Here is a 7,283-nt window from a genome sequence, read left to right as displayed (position 1 = left end):
ATTAGCGGTTTAAGTATCACCTTTTGTTGCTATGTATTTTTTGTTGGGGTGCATTTATGTATTTTGGAAAAAGATATATTAGACTTTTTTTGAGAAATCGATTGAGATTTTACTGCCAGATTTGGATAAATTAGTGGTATGAGTTTGAGGCTGGAATTGAAAGATGTATTTTCAAAAAGGACTTAAACTGTCAGTCGAACATAGACTATGGGTTAATTTTGTAACGCCAACGATATTTAGACAACACTAGCTATACAACTCGTATAGCCAATGTTGCAGTCGGCCTAGGCGGCCGATTAATCGGCGCCTAGGAGGTAATTGGAGGCCCGTCGCCTAAATTTTGCAAAATCGGCCATACTAGGCGGTAATGGTCAACCTCGGTCAAAGTCATCAAAATCGGTCAAAAATCACAAAAATCGGACCTAGTCGGTCAAATATGAGGTCAAAATCGTATCATAATGGGCCAAAATCGAAACAAATCAGTAAAAAAAAGAACGAGTTCTTATCTCGATTCGAACCAAAATCGGATCTAAACTCGTCTCCATTGTGCAAAATCGATCCACATTGAAGAACTAATCGATTAGATGAAGCGAAATTGGGCATAGAGTTTGTGTTCTTGTGTTTCTGATGAAAACAATGGAGATGAGGGTAGGAGGCGGCGGATAATGAACGTGGATGGGGATTAGGTTATATTAAGTTTAGGTATTTTAACATTTAACCCCCTCTATCTTTCACTAGTTTACATATGGTTCCTAAACTTTTAAATTTATTAATAAAAAGTATAAAGTTATCTCCTAAACTTGTAAATTTATTAATAAAAAGTATAAAGTTATCTATATATATAAAAAAATTGTAAAATTATACTTAAAAAGTCCAATCCGATTAATCCCTGTTAATCTCGAGGCGGTACCTCACCGCCCGACTAGCGCCTAGCGCCTTCTATAACATTGTGTATAGCTATATACAAGTTGTATGGACTCTCAATGGTGTATGGTTTGTCTGAAGACAGGCAATACGAATCGTATAAGCATGTACAGTTCGTATGTTTCTTTTAAAGAAAATCACCTTTTTAATAAAAATAAATAACACTTTTTAATAAGACTAAACATATTAGGATAACTTTATAATAATACTAGGTTAGAACCCCGTGTATTACACGGGTTGAATAAATGTAATTTTATATATTAAATAATGAGTTAATTACACAAATGGGTGTTGTGGTTTATACATAATTTCGTCTTTGGGTACTAACTTTTTTTAACAGGTTTAGGTTCTATGGTTTCAATTTTGTAACACCTTTGGGTACTAACACCAAAATTAGTTAATTAATGACTAAACTACCCTTGTATTTTTTTAAGTTTATCAATGTAACACATTTGGGTACTAAAAACTAATTTTATTTAAGTTTAAATCAATTATACAAAATCTATTTATTTTTTTATTTTCATTTTTTTATTATATCTCTTAATTAACATAAAGTCTATTTATTTTTTTATTTTCATATTTTTATTAAATTTCTTATTTAACATAAAATCTACTTGTTACACCAGTATTTTTTTAAATAGATTTTTTAAATAAAATCTACTAGCTATATAGTTTTATGTAAATTTTTTCTTACTCGTTTTAAATAATGTAAACTGATGCGTGTGTAGTGTAATATATTTTAGATGTATATTTTAAGCCCTTTTTACACTTTTAGCCAAGTTTTAAATTTATAAAACACGATATTCACTAACACTAAACACACATATGGGCAAGTGCACCCATCGTGGACGTAGTATAGTGTTGGTAAGATACCGAGGTCGTCCAAGGACACAAGAGCTTTTAGTACCGGTTTATCCTCAACGTCTAATCAAATCAAAAAGTTAGAAAAGATTTTTTTAACTAAGAAAATGAAAACTAACTAAATGCTGAAAAATAAAATAAAGATAAAAACAGATAGACAAGATGAATCACTTGAATCCGACTCGTGTATTAGTATAACCTTTGATTATTTTCGCACTTTTGCACTTGTTTAAGAGATTGTAGTAGGCCCCTCTTTTGAAGGCGACGTTACCCTCAACCCAGTAGTTTGAGTCAGTAAGGATACAATCCTAAAGGGTCGGATTATTGAAAGATAATGAATTAAGTTATTAATGCAAATTATGGTAGGCCCCTCTTTTGGAGGTGACGTTACCCTCGACTAAGTAGTCCGAGTCAGCAGGGATATAGTCCTAAATAGCCGGGTTATAGTATTAATAGTAGTTAACTTATGAGGGGGTCAAAGAGTTTGGATCCCCGCCATCCAATACCTATGGGTATTGAAGGAGATCCTACTAAATTTGACCCAGGTCCCTTGCAGGACCTCTAAACGCTGAACAAGGGCAAGACCCTTACCAAACCGTTCCCTTAACCCCCGACCAGGTAGCCAACATACCTCCATATAGACCGTGGAGATATGAATGTTGAAAATCTTTTATTTTATATAGACAGTAAAATAATGCCAAGACACCACTGACAAACGATAAGGAAAGACCACCTTCAACATAAGCAACTAGTTATTAAAGTCATTAATACAAAACCAAATAAAAAGTGCAAAAGATTGAAAATAAAAAGTATTATACTAAACACTTGTCTTCACCAAGTGATGTAAGAGACTTAGGCAAACATGGCCTTGATTGTCAAGAACTCTTACGATCAATCTTGGATCCCGAGACGACTCACACACTCTATGATGGACAATGGATGAAGGTGGTGGATGATGGTGTTTTGGTGGTGGTGGGTGGTGGATGAAGCGTGAGAGAGGTGGTGTGCCAAGGGATGAGTTGCAATGAAACCAAGCACTCCTATTTATAGGCTGAACAGAAGGCTGGACACGGCCCCGTGCCTGTCTGACACTCTCTCTCTTCATTAATTGTAATTCGCAATTACAATTAATGCGTCTGCTGTACTTTCGCCACGCCCCCGTGTTCACTGGGCACGGCCCCGTGGTGGGCAATAGAAGCTTCTATAGGTTTGTCTTTTCTGCTGCTTCTTGGGCACGGCCCCGTGCTGGCTGAGCACGGGGCGTGTTCAGTCTTCTGCCTTCTCTATTTTGCTTGGGAGGATGCTGTTGAGGGGTCGGGCAATCCACTTATGTTTCCTTTTCTTGTATTTATGTTAGATTTAGCTGTCTTTTTGCTTCTTTTGTGAATTTGAGCTCATTTAATCCTGAAAATACAAAAGGAAGACAAAAACACTCTTTTTCCAACATTAGTACTTAAAAAGGGTTAGTTTTATGCCTCATTTGATGTAATTTATATGCTGCATTTTACACACATCAAATACCCCCACACTTAAATTTTTGCTTGTCCTCAAGCAAAAATCTTTAATACGTGGCTTACACTCCCAAATGGAATGGGTAGAAGAGAAGGTTTTGGCTTGTCATAGAGTGTCGGGAATCCAAGATATTTTTGGTTTTTTTTTTATTTATTTACAATCCTATTCGTTATGATTTATTTAGAACGTTTCATAGGATAAATTACTTATTTGGGCATAGCATGCCTTTTTAAAATTCCATTTATATACAAGTTCACATACCTCACGGGAGAAATCACTCACACTCGGCCGAAGGTGTATTTTTAGTGAATCACTCGAGAGCGGCGTGGAACTTATCCCTACCATAGGCTTGCCAAGCAATCAATCATCCTCCTTTTTAACTTGTTACCTTTGTAAATATTAAGAGGACTTTTTGGGTAAAGGCTTGGGCTAAAGGTGGGTAGTTGGGTTAGTGGTTAGTAGAAAAGGGCGAAAAGCGTAAAAAGCGTCGGTTTTCGTAAAACATTTTGTTTTAGTGACTTTTTATTCTTAATGAAGTATTTCTTCAAACATGCTTTGTTTGTTTATTTCTAACTTCATCATCATCATTTTTTTTAGTCACACGAAAACCGAGCTTGTTACTAAAATAAAGGGTAAAAAAAATAAAAAGGGTTTTGGTGGGTAAAAGGGTTTTAAGGTAAAGAAATGAAAGGTTTAGGCTCAAAGGGATTAACTAGGGGGAGTTTTTGGGTAGGTGAAAAGAAAAATAAAAATAATGGTTTTGAAAGAAAAAGGGTTAGTCCTAATGCCTCCGTCATTTATTTACTTGGGTTTAAGTTGGTAAGGACCGGGAATGAATCGTCGTGGCAAGTTCTAGAGTCGTAAGAACTAAGCGGCTATTCACACAAGAAACGAAAAATGAGCATTTAGTCTAAAGATGTGTATTTGTATGCTCAATAAAGGCTCAAAACTCACTTTTTGTGGGAATGGGTTTTTCTATGTGATCAAGTATATATAATCGAATTTTAACTAAGCTTGTCATGCCGTTTCATAATTTTCTTATGTTAGTTCTTTTTATCACGACGCTATCGGTTGTAAACTTGCAAAAATATAACCTTATTAATCTTAGAATTCCCAACTTAAACTTTAGACAAAAAAAATTTGAAAAATTTTTTTGAAAAAATTTGGGGTGATTAGCGGTTTCAATAGAGTTTTGTGTAAGGCTTGTTATTAGGATTTGCAAAATTTCAAGGTTTTAGCGTCCCCCCCACACTTAAATTACACATTGTCCTCAATGTGTCCCAAAAATAAATTTTTAGGTTGATTGAATGTGTAACATGGTGTTTAAAAGCAAAAATTTATGTTACTGGCAGCCTGGACACGGCTCCGTGGGGACTGGGCACGGCCCCGTGTTCAGGTGCCAGTAATGATAATTAAGAAAAAGAAACAGAAGCCTGGACACGGGGGCGTGTCTGGTGAACACGGCCCGTGTCCAGTTACCTGAACTGAGCATTTTTCTGCAGGGGGTTCAGCACGGGGCCGTGTTGGCTGGGCACGGCCCGTGTTGAACCTACTGTAACGGAGAAATTGTCGACGTGTGGCCTTGTTCTTGTGCATGGGGCCATGTTTCTCATTTCCCTTATCATCCTTTACCACCATGAGTGTGTTTTATTTCTGCAAATTAAAACTAAAAGATTAAACTAAGCTAAGGATAGTTCCGCGGAATGCCTCCGTGGTGCGCCACGTTTATAAGGGTCCTTGGCTAGACCCAAAGTGAAGTTATATAATTTCTGAGTGGGATGTTTTGCATCCCATGTTGCACCGTCGGAGAGCAGCATCCGAACTCGAATCAATAACCTTCATGTAGTTGACCGGATCATCGTCCTCTATTCTCTTCCCAACCCCGAACGTTACTTCATCATCTCCGTACCTTAAGGTGAGCGTTCCGTTATTCATGTCTATCACTGCTTGTGCGGTGGCTAAAAATGGTCTCCCTAGTATGAGGGGGACTTCGGTGTCTTCCTCCATATCAAGTATAACAAAGTCGGTCGGGTAGACAAATTTGTTTACCTTTACTAGGACATTTTCGATGACACCTTGTGGGAATTTGACGGACCGATCAGCAAGTTGTATGCTCATTTTTGTAGGACTCGTTGTTCCTAGTTCGAGTCTTTTGAACATCGATGAGGGCATGAGGTTAATGCTAGCCCCAAGGTCGGCTAGAGCATTACGAACGGGGGAGTCCCCGATCGAGCAAGGAATTGTGAAGCTTCCGGGATCGATTTTCTTTTGGGGGAGTTTGTTGAGTACGAGGGCGGAGCATTCTTCGCCTAAGTTAACTAATTGCAATGTTTCAATTTCTTTTTATGCGTGAGGAAGTCCCTCATAAACTTAGAATATTTAGGCATTTGGGTTAGGACATCAATAAAAGGAATGTTGACATGCAATTGTTTTAGTAGACTTTCGAATTTTGCGAATTGCTCATTGGTCTTTTGACGAATGAACCTACCGGGGTACGGAACTCGAGGAGCTTTGATAGGCTCTAATGATGGAGGGGAGTCCTTTTCTTGCAGAGGTGGTGGTGTAGTCTCCTCTGTTGGCGGTGGCGCTTCCACAGGCCCCACGGTGCGGTTTCGTAACGTGATGAGATGAACTTGCGCTTTTGGGTTTGTTTCGGTATTGCTTGGTAATGCGCCTGGTGGTCTCTCGGAAAAATTTTGGGCTAGTTGACTTAATTGTTTTTCTATGTTTTGAATACTAGCTTGTTGATTTCTAAAATTTGATTCTAATTGTAGAAACCTTTCCGAGTTTTTCTTTTCAGTGTCGGAGATGAGGCGAGATACAGTATCTTTAAGCCTTTCTCGTCCACCTTTTGTTGAGTGAAATTTTGTGACTCATTTCTTGGTTGTTGAAAGTTTGTTCGTTGGTTTTGTTGGTTACTACTATTGACGGGTTCTCTCCAACCAAGGTTAGGATGATTCCGCCATCCTTGGTTGTAAGTGCCCGTTGGAGGACCCGACGGCCTAGGTCTATTATCAATGTAGCTTACCGACTCTTGTTGATCGTCCGTTTCTTTCATACAACTCCAATTTTTTTTATTTTTGAAGAAAGGGCCTCGATTTGGGCTTGTAAAGAAGTGTTTTCATCAACCTTATGGGCGCCCGGGGCAATAGATTTATTGCCTCGGGGAGTGTGCCACTGGAAATTGGTTTGAGCAATTTCCTCAATTTGGTTATATATTTCATGCGGGCGGCGATTACCTAAAAGTCCCCCGGAGCTAGAGTCAAGTGTCTGCCTTGTGTGTGGCTACAACCCATTATAGAAAGTGGATACTTGTTGCCATATCGCAAGGCCGTGATGTGGACACTTTCGCAATAGCTCCTTGAACCTTTCCCAAGTTTCATATACGGATTCCCCGTCCTCTTGTGAATATGTATTAATTTCAGTCATTAATTTAGCCGTTTTAGCGGGAGGGAAATACTTATATAGAAATTTTTGGGCTAGTTCATCCCAGGTGTTTACCGATCCAGCTGGGAGGGCGTTAAGCCAAGCTTTTGCTCGGTCTTTTAGTGAGAAAGGAAACATTCGAAGGCGGATGGCGTCATTTGATGCTCCATTGATCCGAAAGGTATCACATATTTCTAAGAAATTAGTAATATGTAGATGGGGATCCTCGTCCGCAAGCCCATGGAAGGTTGCGGAGTTTTGGAGCATTTATATCAAATGCGGCGGAAGTTCGAAGTTATTGGCTTCAACATTCGGTGCATTGATAGCGGCGCCGAGGTTACCTACGGTGGGTCGTAGATAATCCATGAGAGTACGTTGATCCGCCATTGGAGGTGGATTTCCCGAAACTTTCTCTTGGTTTTTGGCCTTTAGTCTTTTTTCTGAGAAAGTGTTCGGGTTCTTCTAGAGGTTCTTTTATGTCCTTATTAGAACTGGAGCTCATACACTACGTAGGGGTGGCGTCTGGTTCCAAGTCCTGCAATAAAAACAAAAAAGAATGC

The 7,283-nt window shown here is 38.7% G+C and overlaps 1 non-coding gene across 1 annotated transcript; it reads left to right on the top strand.

Annotated features, from left to right (window-relative positions):
* The first annotated feature begins 6,625 nt into the window (after positions 1–6,625).
* LOC118490017 lies at positions 6,626–6,732 on the top strand. The gene has a single exon (XR_004888028.1). It is a non-coding gene; the product is annotated as a small nucleolar RNA R71 (small nucleolar RNA).
* The last annotated feature ends 551 nt before the right edge of the window (positions 6,733–7,283 follow it).

Source organism: Helianthus annuus, chromosome 2 (assembly GCF_002127325.2).
Source record: "Helianthus annuus cultivar XRQ/B chromosome 2, HanXRQr2.0-SUNRISE, whole genome shotgun sequence".
NCBI classification, from domain to species: Eukaryota; Viridiplantae; Streptophyta; class Magnoliopsida; order Asterales; family Asteraceae; genus Helianthus; species Helianthus annuus.
Note: the sequence above shows the minus strand (reverse complement) of the source record. Positions and strands in the feature narration are given on the sequence as shown.